The sequence below is a fragment of the Kogia breviceps genome, chromosome 1 (assembly GCF_026419965.1).
Source record: "Kogia breviceps isolate mKogBre1 chromosome 1, mKogBre1 haplotype 1, whole genome shotgun sequence".
Classification (NCBI taxonomy): Eukaryota; Metazoa; Chordata; class Mammalia; order Artiodactyla; family Physeteridae; genus Kogia; species Kogia breviceps.
In genome coordinates this window covers 184,510,843-184,531,787 of record NC_081310.1, presented here as the reverse complement: position 1 = coordinate 184,531,787, position 20,945 = coordinate 184,510,843, and the positions used below count along the sequence as shown (strand labels likewise).

At 49.1% G+C, this 20,945-nt stretch overlaps 1 pseudogene; it reads left to right on the top strand.

Moving 5' to 3' along the window:
* The first annotated feature begins 4,872 nt into the window (after window positions 1-4,872).
* LOC131740352 (protein FAM114A2 pseudogene) lies at window positions 4,873-10,012 on the top strand (annotated as a pseudogene).
* The last annotated feature ends 10,933 nt before the right edge of the window (window positions 10,013-20,945 follow it).

Genomic DNA, 20,945 nt, shown 5'->3' with positions numbered 1-20,945 from the left:
AGTTAGGTTCTAGAAGGACAATTTAGACACGAGATTAACTCCAAGATTAAAAGGATACTGTTTAGTGCTGGCAGCGGTACAGCATAGCTGGCACTCTCACAAGTGTGAGGAGAGTACAGGGGAGCGTGACGTGCCCACCCCCACAATCCCCAGAGGGGGCAAAGTGCCACAGCTGTTGGAAGCATCACAGGCTTGTTACAAGGACATGAAACCAGTTATGTAAACTGTGAATCAGAAATCATCCCATTTATTCAGCAACAGTGGAAACGAAACAAAATAACTCTACACACACACACACACACACACACACACACACACACACACACACGGGCCACTTGGAAAGATACCAAATTGTTACAGTTTATTTCTCTATGAATTGGGGAGGGGGGCAGTGAACTTTCTTCTATTCATACGAATTTTCCAAATTTCCTAGAGTGAGCATGCATGACTCAAAACCAAACCAAACCAAACCACCTTTTTGTTAAGCAAAGAAATTAACTGCCAAAATAAAAACCCCAGAGCATTTTTCATGGTGGAAGTTCAAATCCAGAAAACACATTTGGCTTTCCAAATGAAAACTGGAAATTTAGTCACAAAAAAATCTTAAATAATCATTTTCTTTTCTCCTCTGTGTCTCAGGACTTAAATCTGGGTGTCAGCATTTAGGACAGGGGCAAGTCCTGGGGTCTGAAGTCCATGGGACCTGGCAGGCAGCCCTTGGGTATATGGGGTTGGCAAAAAGAATGCCAAGAGCCCTTAGCCTCATCCACAGCCGCCACTGTGTCTCCCCCTGCCTTGCATGGAATGCTACAACTCCACCAGGAATCCCTATGATTCATTTTATCTCTTCCAGGTCAGCTTAGCAAACAGGTCTTGCTCTAAAAGCATTTACAGCCCAGGAAGGGAAGCAGACATGTAGCTTCAAGGACCCTGGGATGGAGCTGGCAAGGCAGAATATATATATATATATACACACACACATACTTTTAAAACATGTGATCATAATTATTATGTATGAATTTATTTCATAGTTTGTATGTTTTTTGATTTATTTATTTATTCATTATTATTTTTTAGGCCACGCTGTGGGGCATGCGGGATCTTAGTTCCCCAACCAGGGATCGAATCCATGCCCCTGCATTGGGAGCACAGACTCTTAACCACTGGACCACCAGGGAAGTCCCCTGTTTTTCTTTTTTTAAATAATTTTATTCATATTTATTTATTTATTTTTGTTTGCATTGGGTCTTCGTTGCTGCATGTGGGCTTTCTCTAGTTGCAGCGAGTGGGGGCTACTCTCCATTGGGGTGCGCGGGCTTCTCATTGCGGTGGTTTCTCTTGTTGCGGAGCAAGGGCTCTAGGCGAGCGGGCTTCAGTAGTTGTGGCGCGCAGGCTCAGTATTTGTGGTGCGTGGGCTTAGGTGCTCTGCGGCATGTGGGATCTTCCCGGACCAGGGATCGAACCCATGTCCCCTGCATTGGTGGGCGGATTCTTAACCACTGCGCCAGCAGGGAAGTCCCCACAATATCATTCTTAAGGCCTGTGTATTGTTCTACTGGCTGCCTACATTAAGGAGAAGGGTTTCAGTAGTCAAGGTCAGGAGGGATGGCATTCCTGGTGGCTGGAAAGGCAAGAGTAAAGGCCCAGAGGCTGGAGTGCAGAGAGCAGAGGTGGGTAGGGGACAGTGCTCAGGCAGTGACTGGCACCGGGCATGGGAGGCAGCAGGGCACAGGGGAGGGTTTGGCTTGGACTAGGGCAATCTGGGCTCTAATCCTTATTCTACCCCAGCCTTCCTGTATGACCTTGGGCAAGTCCTTAGGTCTCAGATTTCTTCCCCAAACAGGAGCCACCCCATGTGGCACCCAGGGCTGCTGTGGAGCTTTCATTGCTCTGGGCAAGGTCAGCCTTTGAAACCCACTAAAAGGCTGAGAAGTGTCAAGAATCATTATCATCCTACTTCCTTCATTCTGCTTGGCTCAGGGCTTTGTTGGGAAGGTTCAGTCTATGTCTATTGATTGACTGATTTAAAACATTAAGAAGCTAAATGTGCAATGTGGTAGTTTCCCTCCCACTTCCCCAAATCATGCTTCATCTTTAAAAAATATCTGCCTAGATGAGGGGAAACAGCTTCAGTTTAAGAAAACCCATCTTAAGCCACCTGCTCTAAAACATTCCCAAAGTTTGAGGAATATTATCATACTATCTTTCATGGGGCTCTTGGTATGTCCCAGGCACTGAGTCAGCCCGGGGGTCAACTCCGCCTAGGACCCCTAACCTACAAATAAACCAATCAGTGCTCAGAAAGGTGAAGTCACCTGCCGAAGGTCGTCCCCATGCAAGTGGAAAAACCGGGTCCAGGGCCAGCTCTGAAATTTCCACGCTTCTCCACACCGCCTCAATTCAGGAAGCAAAGCCTTAAGGCATGTTTGCTTCTAGGAGAGAAGCTGGTTTGGGATCTCATGGTGATAAGTGAAAATGGTGATAAGTGAAAACGGTGATTCCCTCCTGCCACCCCAGCCCTTTCCTTGCCCCGTGCTCCTCCCCAAAGGCCTCTGGCTGAAGATTTCCTCCCACTTCAGTTCACAGGGAAAATGTGAAGTCGGGCTGGACTGCTTGGAATTTTCTTCCCTCCAGACGGTCCGGGTGAGCGAGGTGCCGTCACTTCTCACAGAAGGCTGGTGTGCTTGCCCCACAAACCTGGCAGTCACTCCTTGGGTTCCAGGGATTCCAATGACCTCATTCCAGTGAAAGGCATGGGCTCAGAAAGGCCTGAGAGGCTGGTGGGTGACATCTTGGGAAGAAGGACGGGGTGGATTGCCTCGGTCAGGAATGCTAGGCTGGAGCTTTGCAGGAATTCACACGATTCTGGGGCTATCTCCTGACTGCCATCTTTCTCCAACTGGAAAAAATTGGGGGGAATTTCCCACAATCCAGCTACCTTTGGAGATACAGACTACGGCTCTAGAGTCAACCGCCTCTTTCCCATCACACTTCAAATAATAAGATAAAAAATACAGGGCTTCCCTGGTGGCGCAGTGCTTGAGGGTCCGCCTGCCGATGCAGGGGACACAGGTTCGTGACCCGTTCCGGGAGGATCCCACATGCCGCAGAGCAGCTAGGCCCGTGAGTCATGGCCGCTGAGCCTGCGCGTCCGGAGCCTGTGCTCTGCAACGGGAGAGGCCACTACAGTGAGAGGCCCACGTACTGCCAAAAAAAAAAAAAAAACAAACAAACATTCAAACAACAGTGAGATACTATCTTCATCCAGCAGATAGGTAAAAAATTTTAATCTGATCACGTCACCTCCGTTTGGTAAAGATGTGGAGCAACAGGAATTGTCACCTCCCACTAGCAGAGTACAAATTAGAGGACTCTTGTTAGCAAACAATTTGGCCTTATGTCGTAAATCTAAAAATGTAATGACTACCTCATAACCCAGTAATTTCACTCCCAGGTATATAAGACAGAGAAACTCTTTGATGTGTTCCCCAGCAGAGAGGAACGAGAATAGTTAAGGTGGTACTGACTGTAACAGAAAACAACTGGAAACCACCCAATCGTCCATCAGCAGCAGAATGGCAGAATGTGGCATATTCCCATGACGGGTGCTACAGAGAAGCAAGACTGAGTAAACCAAAGCACACGCATCAAAATGGATGATTCTCACAAACATAACAGTGCCAACGTCAAAAACATGCCAGAAGAAACAAACTGTTTAAGGATATTAACATATGTGGCAAAGCCATAAGGAAAAGCAAGGAAATGTTAAATATAAAATTCAGGGGAATTCCCTGGTGGTCCAGTGGTTAAGACTCAGGGCTTTCGCTGCAGGGGGTCCGAGTTTGATCCCTGGTCGGGGAACTAAGATCCTGCAAGCCGCGTAGTGTGGCCAAAAATAAATAAATAAATAAAAAATAAAGGGACCTCCCTGGAGGTGCAGTGTTTAAGAATCTGCCTGCCAATACAAGGGACACAGGTTTAATCCCTGGTCCGGGAAGATCTCACATGCTGCGGAGCAACTAAGCCCGTGCGCCACAACTACTGAGCCTGTGTGCTGCAACCACTGAAGCCCGCGTGCCTAGAGTCCGTGCTCTGCAACAAGAGAAACCACCGTGATGAGAAGCCTGCACACCGCAATGAAGAGTAGCCCCCACTTGCTGCAACTAGAGAAAGCCTGCGTGCAGCAAAGAAGACCCAACGTAGCCAATAATAAATAAAAAATAAAAAATAATAATAATAAAAAAAAATTCGGGATAGTGGTTACCACTAGAGGGGAAAAAGAGGGGATGTAATCATCGTGGAAGTGTTTTAAAGGTATCAATGATGTTCTGGTTTTTAAGGTGGTGGTGAGTACATGGAGGTTTATTGTTAGTCTTTAATCTGTATGTTTTATATATATTTATATACTCTTTTGTAGGGAATGATATATTTGTAATTTTTCTTAATTTTGTACATTATAAAAAAAAGAGAACCACACTACCAGCACTGATACATTGACTTTGATACATTAATACCTATCCATACATCCTGGTTCCAAAGATCTGGGTTCTGATCGCATCTCTGCCACTGACCAGCAGGGTAACCACGGGCAAGACATGATTTCTCTTTGACCCTCAGTTTCTTTGTTGGTAAAATGGGAACATTAGCATGGCTATGCTGCCCCAAAGGGGTGTTTAGTAGTTCTAGTAAGATCATGTATGTGATGTGCTGTAACTGTAGCATCCTGAACAAATGTAACCATGGTAACAGAGCTGGAGGGGAGTGGCTAAAAGCATACATTTTAGGTCAGGCAGGCTCAGATCCCAATCCCCGTTTCTCCACTTCCTCACTGTGGCCATTGGGTAAGTCACTTAAGCACTCCGAGCCTTAGTGATGGAGGTGATACTTCATACCTCACCGGAGTTTGGGGAGAACTGGTAAGAACATGGACCCAAATGCTCAACATAGTAAATGATGACTTCTCTGGTTTCTCTAGGATGTATCCAACCATGTTCAGGTCTCCAGGCAACAAGGTCTCTTCCCTCTAGAAACAAGGCATCACTGTCCATTTTAGTGAGTGATGTCTGCCATTGTCAGGGCTACCAGCCATACCAGGGAGCTTCTCCCCTGCCCACCACACTTCTGAGAGCCATCACAGCAGCAGCAAGGACCCTCCTCAGCCTCTCCAGAGCCCAGCAGCATCTTCCCTGGAATCCAGATCACACAGATTCTAGCCATACCGTGCATCCTCCAGCTCCAGCATCTCTGCAGAGGGTGGAGGAGAAAAAGCAGGCAGACCAATCCCTGCGTGGTCCACAGGCCACCTCTGACCACAGCTGACTGGACCAGGGTGGACATGTGAGTCAAAACAAGCCAGCAGATTCTCTCTGGGGAATTTAGATTGGAGATTGTGAGCAGCTGGGTGGATAGATGATGGAGGGAAGCCACTTGAAAGCTAAGGATGCTGGGGCGAGAGTCAGGTCACAGCCATGACCAAAGCCAGGGCAAGGGGCGGCGGGGAGCAGAAAAGCCGTAAGTCAACAAACCAGAAAAACCAAAACAAAACAAAAACAGGTCTGCAGAGAGAGGCAGGAGAACAGAGCAGACAGAGAAAGGAGCAGAGAGAGAGAGGAACCACCTGCCCTAGAAGAGGAGGGAGCCTTCCAAGCCCAGTGATACTCCTTATCCTTAGATGTCCATGCAGCCCCTAGACCCAGGAAACTTCATTTGTAGCAACTTGCACTTTTCCTAGTTGAGCCAGTTCAAATGGACACACCAGGCCCTGAGAAAGAAATCAGACAGAGGATTTTCAGTTCCTTCCCACCAAACAATCCCTACTGTGGGACGGAGGCAAGTCATTTCACTTCCTGCGCTTTTCTTCCCATCTGTAAATAGGGGTCCCAGCACCTTTTTCCCAGAACTGCTATGTGGATTCCAGGAAGGCACAGTGGCTGCCATACCACAGGTGTCCTTTTTAATCACTCTTAACTAAGGCTTCCTCCAGCCTGCCGGAAGATCAGTCACCTCCCCTTTCGGAAGGATCTTGATTTTAACTAAGCGAGTCATAAAACCTTGCCAGAAACAAACAGGATGTATGGGTTTAATGTATTCTCAGAAGCCAGTCCCATCCTTTTGGAGGGAAAAAAAAAAACAAGGCTGTGATAAAGATTTGTTGCAGTAGAATCAATCCCCCACAGAGGAATTCATGCCTGTTCTTTCTCTGGAAGCTGTGTGGTACGGATGAGTGAGCTCTGGACGGGCAAATCATTCTCCACAAATCTAAGAATGATTTCCACAGAGTACATCTACAGCTGTTATTTCATCTCATTCTCTCTATCTCATGGGACCTCCCACAGTCTGGGTCTTCTCTGTAAAATCAGGGTGTCAAGTCTATCTCCCGGGGATGTCATGCGGGTGAAATAAATAAGAGAGGAAGACTGAGAAGTTTCAATGTGAGTGTGTGTCTATCAATCAATCAGTCTATCTATCTGTAAATGAATGCAAGTTTTGAAATTTATTCAGTTTCTTGAGCAAGTCAACCTTTCACCTCAGTTTCTCCAATTATAAAATCTGGAAAATGTCAAAAATTAAAAAGTAGCCAAGGGACTTCCCTGGCAGTCCAGTGGTTGGGACTCCATGCTTCCAGTGCAGGGGGCACAGGTTCAATCTCTGGTCGGGGAACTAGGATCCCACATGCCTCATGGCTAAAAAAAACAAACAAGTAGCCAAACCTCTGACGCAGAACTCCTACTCCCAGTTATATACCCAATAAAAACATGTACAGCTGTTCACCAAAAGGCATGTGCAAGAATTGTTCATGACAGGAACTTCCCTGGTGGCACAGTGATTAAGAATCTGCCTGCCAATGCAGGGGACACGGGTTTGATCCCTGGTCTAGGAAGATCCCACGTACCACGGAGCAACTGAGCCTGTGCACCACAACCACTGAGCCTGTGCGCCACAACTACTGAAGCCCACGCCCCTAGAGCCTGTGCTCCACAACCAGAGAAGCCACCACAATGAGAAGCCCACGCACCGCAGGAAAGAGTAACCCCCTCTTGCCGCAACTAGAGAAAGCCCACGTGCAGCAATGAAGACCCAACACAGCCAAAAATTAAAAATAAATAAATAATAATTAATTTTTTAAAATGATATAATCCAATCTAATCAGCTGAGATTGCTAAGGCCTAGAGAGGTGGGTGTCTTGCCCAAGATCACAAAGTTCCACCTTCCTCCCAGCTCAGCTCAGTGCTTCCACTACCCCATGCTGCCTCCATCTCACCTCGTCAAGATGAGGTGTATATTTCCTTGTTCCTGGATTCTGGGCTCAGCATGGACTTGCTATGGCCAACAGAGTGAGGCAGAGGTGACAGTAAACCGATTCCAAATCTAGTCAAGACACTGTGCATGTTTCCGCTTGCACTCTGCCATCTCCATGAGAAGAACGTGTGTGGGCTCGCCACCGGTCCCAAGAGGAGGAGACAAACATGTGGAGCAGAGCTGCTCACACTAAAGGCCCCAGCAAATCCCCACAGAGAACAGAGCTCCTCAGCTGATGGGTAGATGCATGTGTGAGCTGAGCTAAAATAGCAGAAATGCGCAGCCCATTTCAGATTAAGTCAATCAATCTCCAGAGGCATGAGTTGTAGTAATAAATGTTATTGGGGTTTTTTTTGGTTTTTTTTTTTTGTGGTACGTGGGCCTCTCACCGCCGTGGCCTCTCCCGTTGTGGAGCACAGGCTCCAGACGCGCAGGCTCAGCAGCCATGGCTCACGGGCCCAGCCGCTCCACGGCACGTGGGATCCTCCCGGACTGGGGCACGAACCCGTGCCCCCTGCATCGGCAGGCGGACTCCCAACCACTGCGCCACCAGGGAAGCCCATATTGTTTTAATCCACTGAGTTTGAGGGTAGCTTGTTACACAGCCATAGCTGACTGATATAGTCCCCTCTTTCATTGAATTACTAAACTCTATCAGTTCCACTGCCAAAAGCTAACTCTACCTTGGCTCTTTTCCTTCTTCTCTATCCCTGTTGCCACAGTCTTGTTTCAGGCCAAAATTTTCTCTGGCTTAAATGGTCTCCCTGCCTCAACTCATTTCCATTCTGTTATCACATCACACTCAGAATCCTCCTTTTAACTAAAAGTCTGACCATGTCACTCCCTTAAAATCCTCCAGTGGCTCCCACTGCACCTGGGATTAAGTCTCAGCTCCATGGCTTGGTTTAAGAGACCCTTCATGGGGCTTCCCTGGTGGCACAGTGGTTGAGAGTTCGCTTGCCGATGCAGGGGACACAGGTTCGTGCCCCAGTCCGGGAAGATCCCACATGCCACGGAGCGGCTGGGCCCGTGAGCCTGTGCGTCCAGAGCCTGTGCTCCACAACGGAAGAGGCCACAACAGTAAGAGGCTCACGTACCACCAAAAAAACAAAAGAGACCCTTCATGGAGTAGGGAGCGGCTTCTCTGCAGCTGTGGTGGCGGCAATGTTCTAATCACATCAGATAAAGATGATATTGAGACTGAAGTGATAACTGAAGCAACCTCCATCCTTGAAGATGAGAACTGTGAGCCAACCAAGAATTTTGAGTCAGTTGACCAAAGTGCCAAGTCAGAGAGTAAATCAGGACCTGTAGCTTCTACTTGGAAAAGAACAGAGTCCAAACCTTCCAGTGACCTTGAGACTTCAGACGTTCTTCCTGTTCAGACATCACAGGCTGCAGGCAAAGAGACTGTTTCCAAAGATGTACCCCAGACCAGATGGGGCTATTGGGGAAGTTGGGGCAAGCCCTTGCTTTCCTCAGCCTCAGCTACAGTAGCCACAGTAGGCCAAGGTATTTCAAATGTCATTGAGAAGGCAGAGACTTCCCTTGGAATCCCTAGTCCCAGTGAAATTTCATCTGAAGTCCAGTATGCAACAGGAGAGACAAATGCCAAAGAGAATGAAAACTCTTCTCCAATGAGTGGTCCATTTGGGGTATTCTCAACCATCTCTACTGCTGTTCAGAGCACAGGAAAGAGTGTTATCAGTGGGGGTTTGGATGCCTTAGAATTCACTGGGAAAAAGACAATGGATGTAATAGCAGAAGGGGATCCTGGATTTAAAAGAACCAAGGGTCTGATGAACTGGACTTCCACACTGTCTCAGGCTTTACGAGAGGCGAAGGAGAAAGATGAGCTATGGACCGCCAATGAGGTTACCATGGAAACGGACAAGAAAACTCATTATGGGCTACTTACTCTGATGAATTTCAAGGCCTTTCACATCTAGAAGCTCTGGAGATGCTCTCCCGAGAAAGTGAAATAAAGGTGAAATCTATTCTTAATTCTCTAGGGGGAGAATTAGAGACTCTAAAATTTGAATTGGAGCAACTCAAAGAAGCATTTTCCCTAGCAGAGTTCTGTGAGGAAGAGGAGGAAGAGAAGAAAGGCGATGAAGACTTTACCGAAGAGACAAGAGAGCTATTTTCCCAGCTGCATGTCTCCTCTAAACCAGACAAACTTACTAGGGCAAGAAATACAGCCTGTGAATGGATCAGGACATCTCTGGCCAAACCATGAGAAGAAAAGGAAGACGGAAAAAAACAGTTGGAAGCAGAAAAAATTGAGCAAATCAATAACAATTCAAATAGAGGATGTCCATGCATTTGCAATCCGGAGCCTAGCAGAATTGACTGCCTGCTCAACTGAACTGTTTCACAAAACAGCGGCTCTGGTTCTGCATGGCAGGAAGCAGGAAGTAACAGCCATAGAAAGGAGCAGAGCCCTTTCCCAGACGACAGTTGTGTTGTGTGAAGAGTTGTCCTCTCTGTCTAAAGAGTTCACCACCTGCCTAACAACTGCTGGGCTCAAGGAAAAGGCAGACGTCCTTAATCCATTAATCACTGCAGTATTTCTAGAGGTATCAAACAGTGCTTCCTACATTCAGGATGCCTTTCAGCTACTTTTACCTGTGCTGGAGATCTCTCTTATTGAGAACAAGACTGAATTACCAGAGGCATGAGCTATAGGTCCAGAGGTCTTTGTCAGAACACTGAAGAACAGAGAAGATTCTACCTGAGACTTGTGATGGCCAAGAAATGCCACTCTCTTCTGGGTACCCCTGGAGAAGTGAGGGAGAAAGGTTATTTTAGTATATAAAAATCCAGGCAGGAGAGCAGGTTTAAGGACGTTTGTTGCCTTCACTGTTCTTCCCAGTTGTTATAATTAATAAATTATTTGAAAAGAAATTTTATAGAAAGTTAAAAATTAATAGCTCATAAGGTTAAGGGGACACTCAGGCAAAAATATTGGTCTTTCTTTGACAAGATGCAAGACACTAAAAATTTTGCAGTGGCTGTAATTTTGCAGTCCATAGATGTAATTGGTTGTTGAGCAAGAGGAAAAGGAATTCAGTATTCTGGAATTCACGTGCTTGATCTATTAATGCCATTTTCTTTCTCCTCTCTATCATAAAATCTATGGCTTTAAGAAAACTGAGTGTATATATAAACTCTGTAATGATTACCCTTTATTTCATGAATTCTTGGAATTGGTTAGAAAGTTTCATCTCCTCTTTAATTCTCAGTAGATATTTGGCATTGAGGAGAAGCGTATAGAATATATTTAGAGCCACATGAATGAACTATAGCAAAGTGCCCTTTGGCTTCAAATTGCTTTCTCACCGCAAGATGACGAGCTTCAAGTTGTAGTTGACCCCCCTTTACGGGATTCATGACCAATAAGTACAATTTAGAGAAACAGTTTCATGTTTGCAGATATTCTGGGTCTCCAGGATGTTTTTAATGCATACCCTATATGCGGGATAAATTCTGTAATAGCCAACTCCAAAGGAGTATTGAAGCTCTTTCAGTGATGGGGATTGTGTTGTTTGAATATTGTTGAAGTGGACTGCAGGGTCCCATAGTAACAATGTTCATGTATAACAGGATTAAGACAGTTTATTTTTCCTCATTCTTTTGTGTTTCTTTTAATGTATTCTTTAGCATGTTTATAAATATAACTTTTATCTTTCATATCTTAAGCCTTCTTTTGCTTTTTTCAACAATTTAAAAGACTTATAGGTTATCTTCTTCCTGAAAGCTATTTTGGTATCCACTCTTTTAAAAAAGAGTTCTCCAACTTTGTGGTTTTTAATGATTCAGGTAACTTTTGTGAGCTCTGCCCCTTATTTTTTAAAACCTTTAAATAAAATATAATAATCGTGAAAAAAAAAAAGAGAGACCCTTCATGAACTGGTCTTTAATTACATTTCCAGCACCACCTCTGAACCTAGCTGGCTGTGACCTTCACACTCTAGCAGCACAGATCTGCTTGTTCTTCTGCCAGCATCCTGCTGCCATACCCATGTCCCAGTGCTGTTTCCTGCTCTACACCTTTGTCTCTGCCTGGAGATTAAGTCATCCTTCAGGACTAAGCTCTGGCATCTCCCCATGAAACCTTATCTAAGCTTTCCCCAGGACAGCTTCCTCAGGGTTAGATACCCCTCTTCTGGATGCCCACAGCTGCACAGGACTGTCTCCATCACTGGGCATTGAGTGCAGGGACCACATCTTATTTAGCACCTATAGCCCTGACAGTTGGCCCAGAGCAAGAGGTCAATAAGTGTTTATAAAAGGCTCCATGAACTGGTGAGGAATGGGTCCTGGGAAATGGACTGAGAGGTGGGAGCCCTGGGCTTTAGCTTGGTTCTGCCACTAATTCTCTGTGACCTTACAAAAGACAGTTCCTAGTCTGGGCCTCAGTTTCTCTATCTTGAAAATGAGAGGGTTGGACCAGATCAGAGAGTCTCTTGCTGTGCATCAGAATCACCTGGGGGAACTTTAAAAAAATACAAATGCTGTTAAACAAACAAACAAACAAACATGTCCAGGCTTCAACCCCTGAGGGGTAGAGCCCAGACACTGTAATTGTTCAAAGCTCCCCACATGTTTCTAGGGTGTAGCCAGGTTTGGAAGCCACTGGTCTGGATGATCTCTGGTGATCTTCATCACTGGCAAGCTTGTTATCTTTAAAAAGTCAAAGACAGGGCTTCCCTGGTGGCGCAGTGGTTGAGAGTCCGCCTGCCGATGCAGGGCACACGGGTTCGTGCCCCGGTCCGGGAAGATCTCACATGCCGCGGAGCGGCTGGGCCCGTGAGCCATGGCCGCTGAGCCTGCACATCCGGAGCCTGTGCTCCGCAACGGGAGAGGCCACAACAGTGAGAGGCCCGCGTACCGCAAAAAAAAAAAAAAAAAAAAAGTCAAAGACAGATAAAGCTTGTTTCCAAAGCCTTTGTAACAGTTAGGGAAACATGAGACTCCAACCCCTTCCGACTTTCAGCCTTGCGCTGGGTCAATTACCAGCCTTCAACAGGGAAGGGACCACCTTGAATGACTAAATGCATTGTAGAAAGGCTCTCACTGAATTCTCCCATGCTTGTGAGAAAGAGGGCAAAGAAGTTTTAAACTCTCACCATCTGCCCCTGAGACTACTCCTTGGGACAGAGTTGTTTTCCCCACTTTACAGATGAAGAAACTGAGATCCACAGAGGTGAAATGACTAGCCCAAGGCCACATAGGCAATACGTGCCACAGCTGGGATTCAGAGCCAGTGCTGAAAAACTCTAGAATAGTCACTATTGGCCACATGCGGGCAGTGAGAGCTTGAAATGTGGCCGCTGAGATGTGCTGCTTTAAGTGTAAAACACCCTGGGTTTCAAAGACTTAGTTCAAAAAAGAATGTAAAATATCTCATTAATAATTTCTATATCAGTTACATGATAATACTTTGGATATATTGAGTAAGTAAAATATAGAAATTAATTTCACTTTTTTTAAACGTGGCTACCTCTAAATTTTCTAGATCTAAAATTCCATTTGTGGCCTGAACTGTATTTCTATTGGATAGCACCGCTCTAGAACCCGTCTTTACAACAGGGGTGATATCGCCCCCTAGGGGTCATTTTGGGACTCTGTTCTCATGAAACAATGCAGTCCCAGGAAGGGGTTGGGACAGTACCCGGTGCTGTGTGGGCAAGGGCTGGAATAGCAGTAGTAGTAAATTAATGGCCGACATGATTAAGAGCTTACTATGTGCCAGGCAGGTTTTTAAAAAATATTTATTTATTTATTTGGCTGTGCCGGGTATTAGTTGCAGTGTGTGGGATCTTCTTAGTTGTGGCATGCAGGATCTAGTTCCCTGATCAGGGATCTAACCCGGGCCCCCTGCGTTGGGAGCGCGGAGTCTTAGCCACTGGACCACCAGGGAGGTCCCAGGCACTGTTCTAAGCACTTCCCCTATGTCAACTCATTTAAGTCCCGACCACAACCCTCTGAAGTTGGTGCTGTTATAGTAATTTCCCAGGGAAGGAATCTGAAGCTCAGAGAAATGGCTTGCCTAAGGCCCCAAAGCTAGGACACTATAGATCTAGAATTGGAACCTGGCTTGCTCAATTCCGAGCTCCATCACTCATAAAAGGTGCCGAGTCAAGTCAGTTCCACTCCCTTCTGCATTCACAAATATTTAACCATGTGTGCCGGCACACATTCAAAAAATCTCTGCTGGGTCCCTGTTATGAGCTGGGCTCCATCACTCGCACCTGAGTGGGGTCTCTCTCTGCCAGGTCCAGTAATGGGAGGGTGCACAGACACCTTCATCCCGCACTCAGCACGCAATCCTCTGCCTGTTTTTCCAGCACGTCCCAAAGAGAAGGGTGGGAAGGTAGTTAAGAATGTGCACATGCATTACCTAAGATCTTATTTAAAATGCAGATTCTGGGCTTTCCTTGGTGGCGCAGTGGTTAAGAATCCGCCTGCAGGGGACACGGGTTTAAACCCTGGTCCGGGAAGATCCCACATGCCGCGGAGCAACTAAGCCCGCGTGCCACAACTACTGAAGCCCCCGCGCCTAGAGCCCGTGCTCCGCAACAAGAGAAGCCACCGCAATGAGAAACCCGCGCACTGCAACGAAGAGTAGCCCCCGCTCGCCGCAGCTAGAGAAAGCCAGCGCGCAGCAACAAAGACCCAACGAAGCCAAAGATAAATAAAATAAAAGTTAAAAAATTTATAAAATGCAGGTTCTGATTCTGGGGGTCTGGAGCAGGACCTGAGAGTCTGCATTTCAGAGAGGCTCCCAGGTGATACTGCTGCCCCACTGACCACACTGAGTTGTGTGAGGGGTGATAGTAACGTCAGCCCTGGGATTCAAGAAGGATCTCAGAGTGTCACAGCAGGAAGGACTCTTAGGAATCATCCACTCCAACTCCCTGATGGTGCTGATAGGGAGAGAAAGGGTAAGACACTTGCCCAAGGTCACAGCGTGAATTCCAGGCAGAGACCAAGTCTTCAGACTCCCATCCATGCTCCTTTCCATCCACTGTCTCCTGTTTGCAGCAGCATCCAGGACAGAAGTATCCAGATGCTCTCATGCCCATTTCACACCATACGCTTCTGGCATTTTCAAATCCTCTCCCTGCCTCCCATCTGAGTTTCCATCCTAGGGGAGTAATACTGGGAGCAGAGTGGCAGGACAGACCACATTCTGCGAGAAACTTTTAGGGCTGTATCCCCTGGTCCTGGAGCTCAACCTGCCCCCCCCCCCCCGCCAGATGCTACACATCTGGGTCCCCAGAAAGCACTTGAGCCGATGGAGTGAAACTGTTTTCAGGACAGAGGAGAGGCTGTCTTCTCCAGACTGGATGTGCAGGGTACTAACAAAAGGAATTCATTTCCTAGAAATTAAACACTGAATTTGTTGGTGTTTACAGGATTCATCATCTGCTTTCCCTGCTGGGAGGCATAAAACAACCGTGATTAGAACATAAGCTTTGGAGTCAGGTAGACTGAATTTGTTTCCCAGCTCTGCCATTAGCTCTGTGACCTTGGGCAAGTTACTCAACCTGTCTGAGCCTGTTTCCTCATCTGTTCAATAGCTAATTACTGGGCTTCCCTGGTGGCGCAGTGGTTGAGAGTCCGCCTGCCGATGCAGGGGACAGGGGTTCGTGCCCTGGTCCGGGAGGATCCCACATGCCGCGGAGCGGCTGGGCCCGTGAGCCATGGTCGCTGGGCCTGCGCGTCCGGAGCCTGTGCTCTGCAGCGGGAGAGGCCACAGCAGTGAGAGGCCCGCATACCGCAAAAAAAAAAAAAAAAAAAAGCTAATTACTTAAAGCCTTTCACAGGAATTCCCTTGTTGTCCAGTGGTTAGGACTCCGCACTTCCACAGTAGGAGGCATGGGTTCATCAATCCCTGATTGGGGAAGTAAGATCCCACAAGCTGCGCTGCTGCTCGGCCAAAAAAAAAAAAAAAAAAGGCCTATCACATGTTGCCAAGAGCAACACAGATGTGGAACCTGCTCTTAGGGAGACACCATGGCCCTGGGGAAACTGGGACCTGGGACCACAGAGGATGACAGTGGTGCCTGCAGCGAACCACGGGAAAGGAGGGGGGACACGTAACCTGCGGCAACCCTAAGATCCCCAGGTGAAAGTGGCTTTGAAGTTGAGCACTGGAGGACAAATAGAATTAGCGAGTGAAGAGGACCTGAGGCCAATGACACCTCTTCCACGGGACTGAAGCTTGGGACAACCTTCCCTGCCATGCACCCCAAATCCTTTTTCTTCTTTTCCTATTGCTTATCTGTCCAGAGATTGCACAGGCCAGGCCTCTCCTCTCATCCTCCTGTTGACCTGCGCTCAGCAAGAGACCCCACCTCCAGTTTGGCTGAGACCTCCGCCTGCAAAGCACTGTGCTTCTCTCGTTCCTCTGAGCCTTTGCACGGACTATTCCCTCTACCTGGAATGCCCTTCCTCTTGTCTCCTCCACCCTCTCTGGAGGTTCCTCTGGACCCTAGGGATGGAATTGATCATGGTCTCCTTATTACACATCACACTGGACTGCCCTAGTCACTTGCTGACTGCCTGTCTCGCTGTTGGACTTGAGTTCCGGAAGGGAGGGGGACATGTGTGTCACAAAGCCCAGGGACCTGTGTGGGGTACCCTTCCGCCTCATTCACCCGTCCAACTCTGATATCACCCTCAGGATCAAATTCAACTGTCTTCTCTTTGCGGAAACGTGTCCCCTCCTTCCACCGAAGTGGGGTTGGCCTCTCTCCTCTGTGCCAACCGGTACCTCGTGACATGGTTCATACTGTACAATTCTCATCATCCTGCATCCAGTGCTTGTGGGTCTCTCACCCCACAAGGTGGTAACTTCCTGGAGCAGAGTCCAGTTTTGTTCACAGCTGTATGTTTTGGGCTCAATACTTATAGTGGCTCTGTAGTGATTTACTCAAAGGATGAATGAAAGAAGCACACTGACAATTTTACCTTTGTCCCCCAACCCCGTGCTTTGTGCCTCTGGCCACAAATGTCCTTTGTTCATCCCTCCTGGATGTCTCATAAGGAACCCAAACTCAGCTGAGCCACTATCTTCCACCCTACCCCAGCCCCTCCCGACAGTTTTCTTCCTTTGGAGCCATTATCCTGGTCTTACTCACCCATCCCCAACACTTGGAATCCTCCCTCCTTCCCTCTCTCCCCCAGTATTTAACCATTTATTTCCCTTTTAGGAATGAGGAAGCTGAGGCTCAGAAATGTAATGCAATTGGTTCAAGGTCTCACAGCAAATAAATGGCCAGGTCCAGGGCCTTGCTCTGAAGAGCCGAGACTCCCTACCTACCTAGCCGGACTCTCACTCCCCCCACGGGTTCTGTCTCCTTTCCCCTGACTTCTCTACACATATTTGGGGCATTTGTGTCTTGGTTCAGGCTGTTCCTCTGCCTGGAAGAGCAATGTTTCCCATTCCCCTTACTACATATCTATTATAATCTGCTCTCTGAGGCCCTTCTCAAAGCTGCTTACTCCAGGAAGCCTTCCTTGGTCAACTGGATGCAAAATCTCCATCCTTTGAACCCTCTCCTGACTCCAGGTTTGTTTGTGCCTCTTATGCCTGTGCTTGGAAGTTCCTTGAAGACCTACCTATTTCCTCCCCACTCCAGTGACCAGAGCACAATAGGCTCACAATCAATGTAGAGTAACTCTTCATGAAGGCTCAAATGAGCTGAGGAGAAATAACAGCATTCCCTCTCTTCTGTTTAAAACTCTCCAATGGCTCCCATCTCAGAATATAATCCAAAATCCTCACCATGGCCTGCAAGGCCCTACATGATTCACCCACTGCCCCCTCCAGCTACCTCTCTGACCTCCTCTTTTACCAACCTGCCCCTTAAATATCACCTCCTTGGCAAAGCTTTGACCAGACAACATAAAGTATCTCATCCTTTACTATAACACCCTGCTTCATGCTCATTTTAGCACTTTACCATATCTGATATTTTCTGCTTGTTTGTTTATTGCTTGTTTCCCCTGCCCCTCCCACAGTGCCTGGCTGACAACAAACATGCATTTATGAGCCATGTGCACAGAGGGGGTAATTAGAGCCAATGGGGTGGATGAGATCACCCAGGTAGAGCATCTTCTACTACGGAGGAGGGCCTGGGAGAGCAGAGCAGCTAATGGCTGTAGAAAGGAGGCTGAATCTGCAAAAACAACAGAGACCAAGAAGAAAAATAGGACAGTGTTAAGTCACAGGAGCCAGGAGAAGAGAGTGTTTTGGGGGGAAGGAGCAATCAGCAGAGGAAGTCAAAGACTGAACAGTGTCTGCTGAATTCAGCTTCCTGGAGGACACTGATGACCTTGGCAAGCCCCTGCCCCTCTGTGGGCCTCAGATGGGAGCCGTCTGTGCAAAGAGAGGGACCCCTTGGGTCCTGGGAATTCCCAGCTTTGAGAATCTGTATTTCTGCTCACATTCATATCACTCTTGCCAAAAAGAACAATCATCTACCTGTGGTCTAGGAGGGAAGGGATGACCCGGGGTATCCACCCTCATTATTTATCCATCAGGTAACTGACCAACTGAGGAAGCATCTCTGTATTTCTGGGCCTGTCCTAGCACCATCAGGAGGGGAAGAGGCCGTAGGGCCTGCCAGTCATGTCCAGGTAGCCAGCCCCCTCCCTCCCATGCCATCCTCTAGTTCCTGGCTTCCCGATCCTCCATAACAAAGGCCACCCACTTTTCCCCACCAGAAGGACAGACCAAAGGCTGTAGAAGGCCCAGCTGCCCAAATGGTTTTGCTGGCTGCTGTTGGTAAAGAGTCCCTTGATGTCCTTGTGAGGAAGGCTTAGACCCTGGCTGTGGCTGCGCCTCCCAGAGGACAGCAAAGACCCACGAGGTGTGGCCGATTAGAAAACCCTGGAAGCTGACTCCAAGGAAGAGAGTGAGAGGTTGCTCCTACCAACCAGAGCCATGATGGCCACCAATGCCAGGTGCTGTGCTGAGCAATGACCCTATTTGATTTGCACAGCAACCCTGTGAGGTGACCATTCTAATCCCTATCTCACATGGGAGGAAACCAAGGCTCAGAAGAGGTTAAGGGCTTTCCCAAGGTCACACAGATAGTAAACAGCCAAGCCCTGTTTGCTAATGCAGCCAGTCTGATTGAGAGCCCCTGCTCTTAATCCTTGAACCTCACCGGAGCTAGTGAGGCAAGGGGCTTTAGTCTTATATTCTTTTACAAGCAGTTTGACCTTGGGCAAGATTTATTCCCCACTCTCTGCATCTGCAATAAAGCAGATCTCTTAGTGCCCTTCCATTTCTGACATTATGTAATTAACTGGGATTTGTACAGAACTCTACAGTTTATAAAAAGGCATTCATAAGGCATCTCATTTTTTACCACAGATCCTGCAGGGTGGGAGAATTATCCTCTCCATTTGATAGATGTGCAAACTGAGGCTCGAAGAGACGCAGTGACCCGCCCAAGGTCACAAAGCAAGTCAGGGCCGCCGGGCTCCGGGTCTGGAAGCCGAGGCTCCACACTAGACGCTCCTCCAACTCCGCTCCAGAAAGGGGCGACCCTGCGGCGCCCGGACCTGGCCGGCAGGGGGCGGCGCCCGGCTGCCCTCGGCCGCCCGGGGCCACGTGGGGGCGTCGCAGGCCCCAGCCCGAGGGGCGCCTCCCGCCCAGCCAGATCCCCCAGAACGCGCGCCAGGGATCCCGCAGCAGACCCCGGGCGCTGCCTCGGCCCACCCTCCATCCTCGGGCTCCTGGGGCTCCGGGCCACGCCCCCCCGACGCGCCCCTCCGGCTGGGCAGGTCTTCCGGGACCCCCTTACGGCGAGTGCCCCTCCCGTCCGAAGGAGCCGAGAGGCGGGACGCCCGGGCCAGCGGGGCGCCGACGAGGGCGCCGCCTCCCCTCCCAGCTCCACCGGGACGGCCGGACTAAGAGCAGCCGGGGCCCCGGCGGCGCCCCCCGCCCCGGGAGGCACCGGGCTCCGAGCGCTTACTCCCTCCCGGACACGCAGGTGCGGACCGCAGGCTCGCCCTCACGGGTCCTCTTCCTCGCGCAGCGCCTCGTCTCCCCGCCGGCGACTGCCTCATCCCCGCCGTGACCCCCAGCCCAGCTCCGGGCGCCGCCCGCCCCGCCGCCCCGGGGGCTCTTCCCTGGCCCGCGCCCTCTCGAGCCCCACCTCCCTGCGCCCTGCGGCTCCTGCTCCCCTCTCCCCTTCTTCCCGCGCCCGCCGCTCCTCTTCGCTCCCCTCCCCCAGCTCCTTCCCACACCCGCGAGGCTCCCTCCCTACTCTGCCCCTGCCCGCCAGGAGGGAGGCTCGGCCCCTTCCTGTCCCGGCGGGGCGGCCGGGAGCTCCGAACCCCCGCCTCCGCCGTCGCCGCAGGCCCAGGCCCAGGGAGGGGTAGGCGCTGAGGAAGGGAGGCGAGGAAGTCCGCAGCGCGGTGCTCCCCGGTCCCCACCTGCAGGAGAGAGGACGGGCTGTGTCCGGAGTAGGGGGTGGTGAGAGGTGGGCCCTGCCCAGAGACCCTTGCTGAAAGCCTAGCCTGCCCCATCTGTCTCTGTTCCCTGTGTTTATCCCTAGTTAGGTTTTTTTTTCCCTTTATTTAACAAATATGTATTGATCTATGGGTCAGGCGTGTACTAGGCACTGGGGACATAGCAGTGAACAAAACGTTTGTGGACCCGATGGAGGTTACGTGAATGTAGTAAGTAAAACATATGAAGTGTTTACAGAGGTAAATAGTGTGGAGGAAAATGAAGCCGGGAAAGGAGATATTGAGGTGCAGGCTTTGAACGGGGATGTCAGGGGAGGCCTCCCTGGGAAAGTGGCATCTGAGCAAAGACCGGAAGTGAGGGAGTGAGCCCTGCAGAAATACAGGGAAACCACACTCCAAGTGAGGGCAGCGAGGCAAGGGCAGTGAGAGCAGAAGTTGAGGTCAGAGAGGCAGGGGAAGGGGCAGCTGCCTCGCTCATTCAAGCAGCAGATTCTGAGCAGGGGACCCAACCCCCAGGTTGCAGCAGGGGGTGTGGAGAAGAATCTGCCTGGTTCTAAGAACCAAGGTTGAGAGAAGACTTGAGCTCAAAGAGGAACGACAGACGAGGAGAAAGGTTCAGGAGGAGGCTCAGGGCTGGGCATGGCCAAGTTTCATGCCCTCAGGGGGAGTTGACCTTCTGTCCCTTTATGGGCTTTTTGTCTCCTTGTTCTTCATGCATTTCCAGACCTTGTTATTAGGTGCATCTGCTGCTAGGATTGTTATATCATCTTCATGAACTGACTCTTCTATCATTATGAAGTGACCCTCTGTCCCTGGCAACAGCTCGTGTCGTGAAGTCTCCTTAGCTGGGTGTAGGGAGAAGCCAGCAGCAGCCCCTGCTGCTGGTTTATTTCCAGCCCACACAGCTGTTTGACATCTGGTACACCCCAAACTCAGCACCTTCTCCAGACTTTCTCTCCATTGTCTTTCTGTGCCCTTCTGCTCCATGAGTTCTCTACCCACCTGGACCTCCCCTCCTTTCTCCACTCCTCACCCTCCTGGTTTACCATTTGATGACTGGCCTGGAATCTTCATCTCTCTCTCAATCTCTCTCTTTTTCGGCAGGCTCTGATCAATGATCATCAATAATGCAAAAGTTCTTTTTGTCT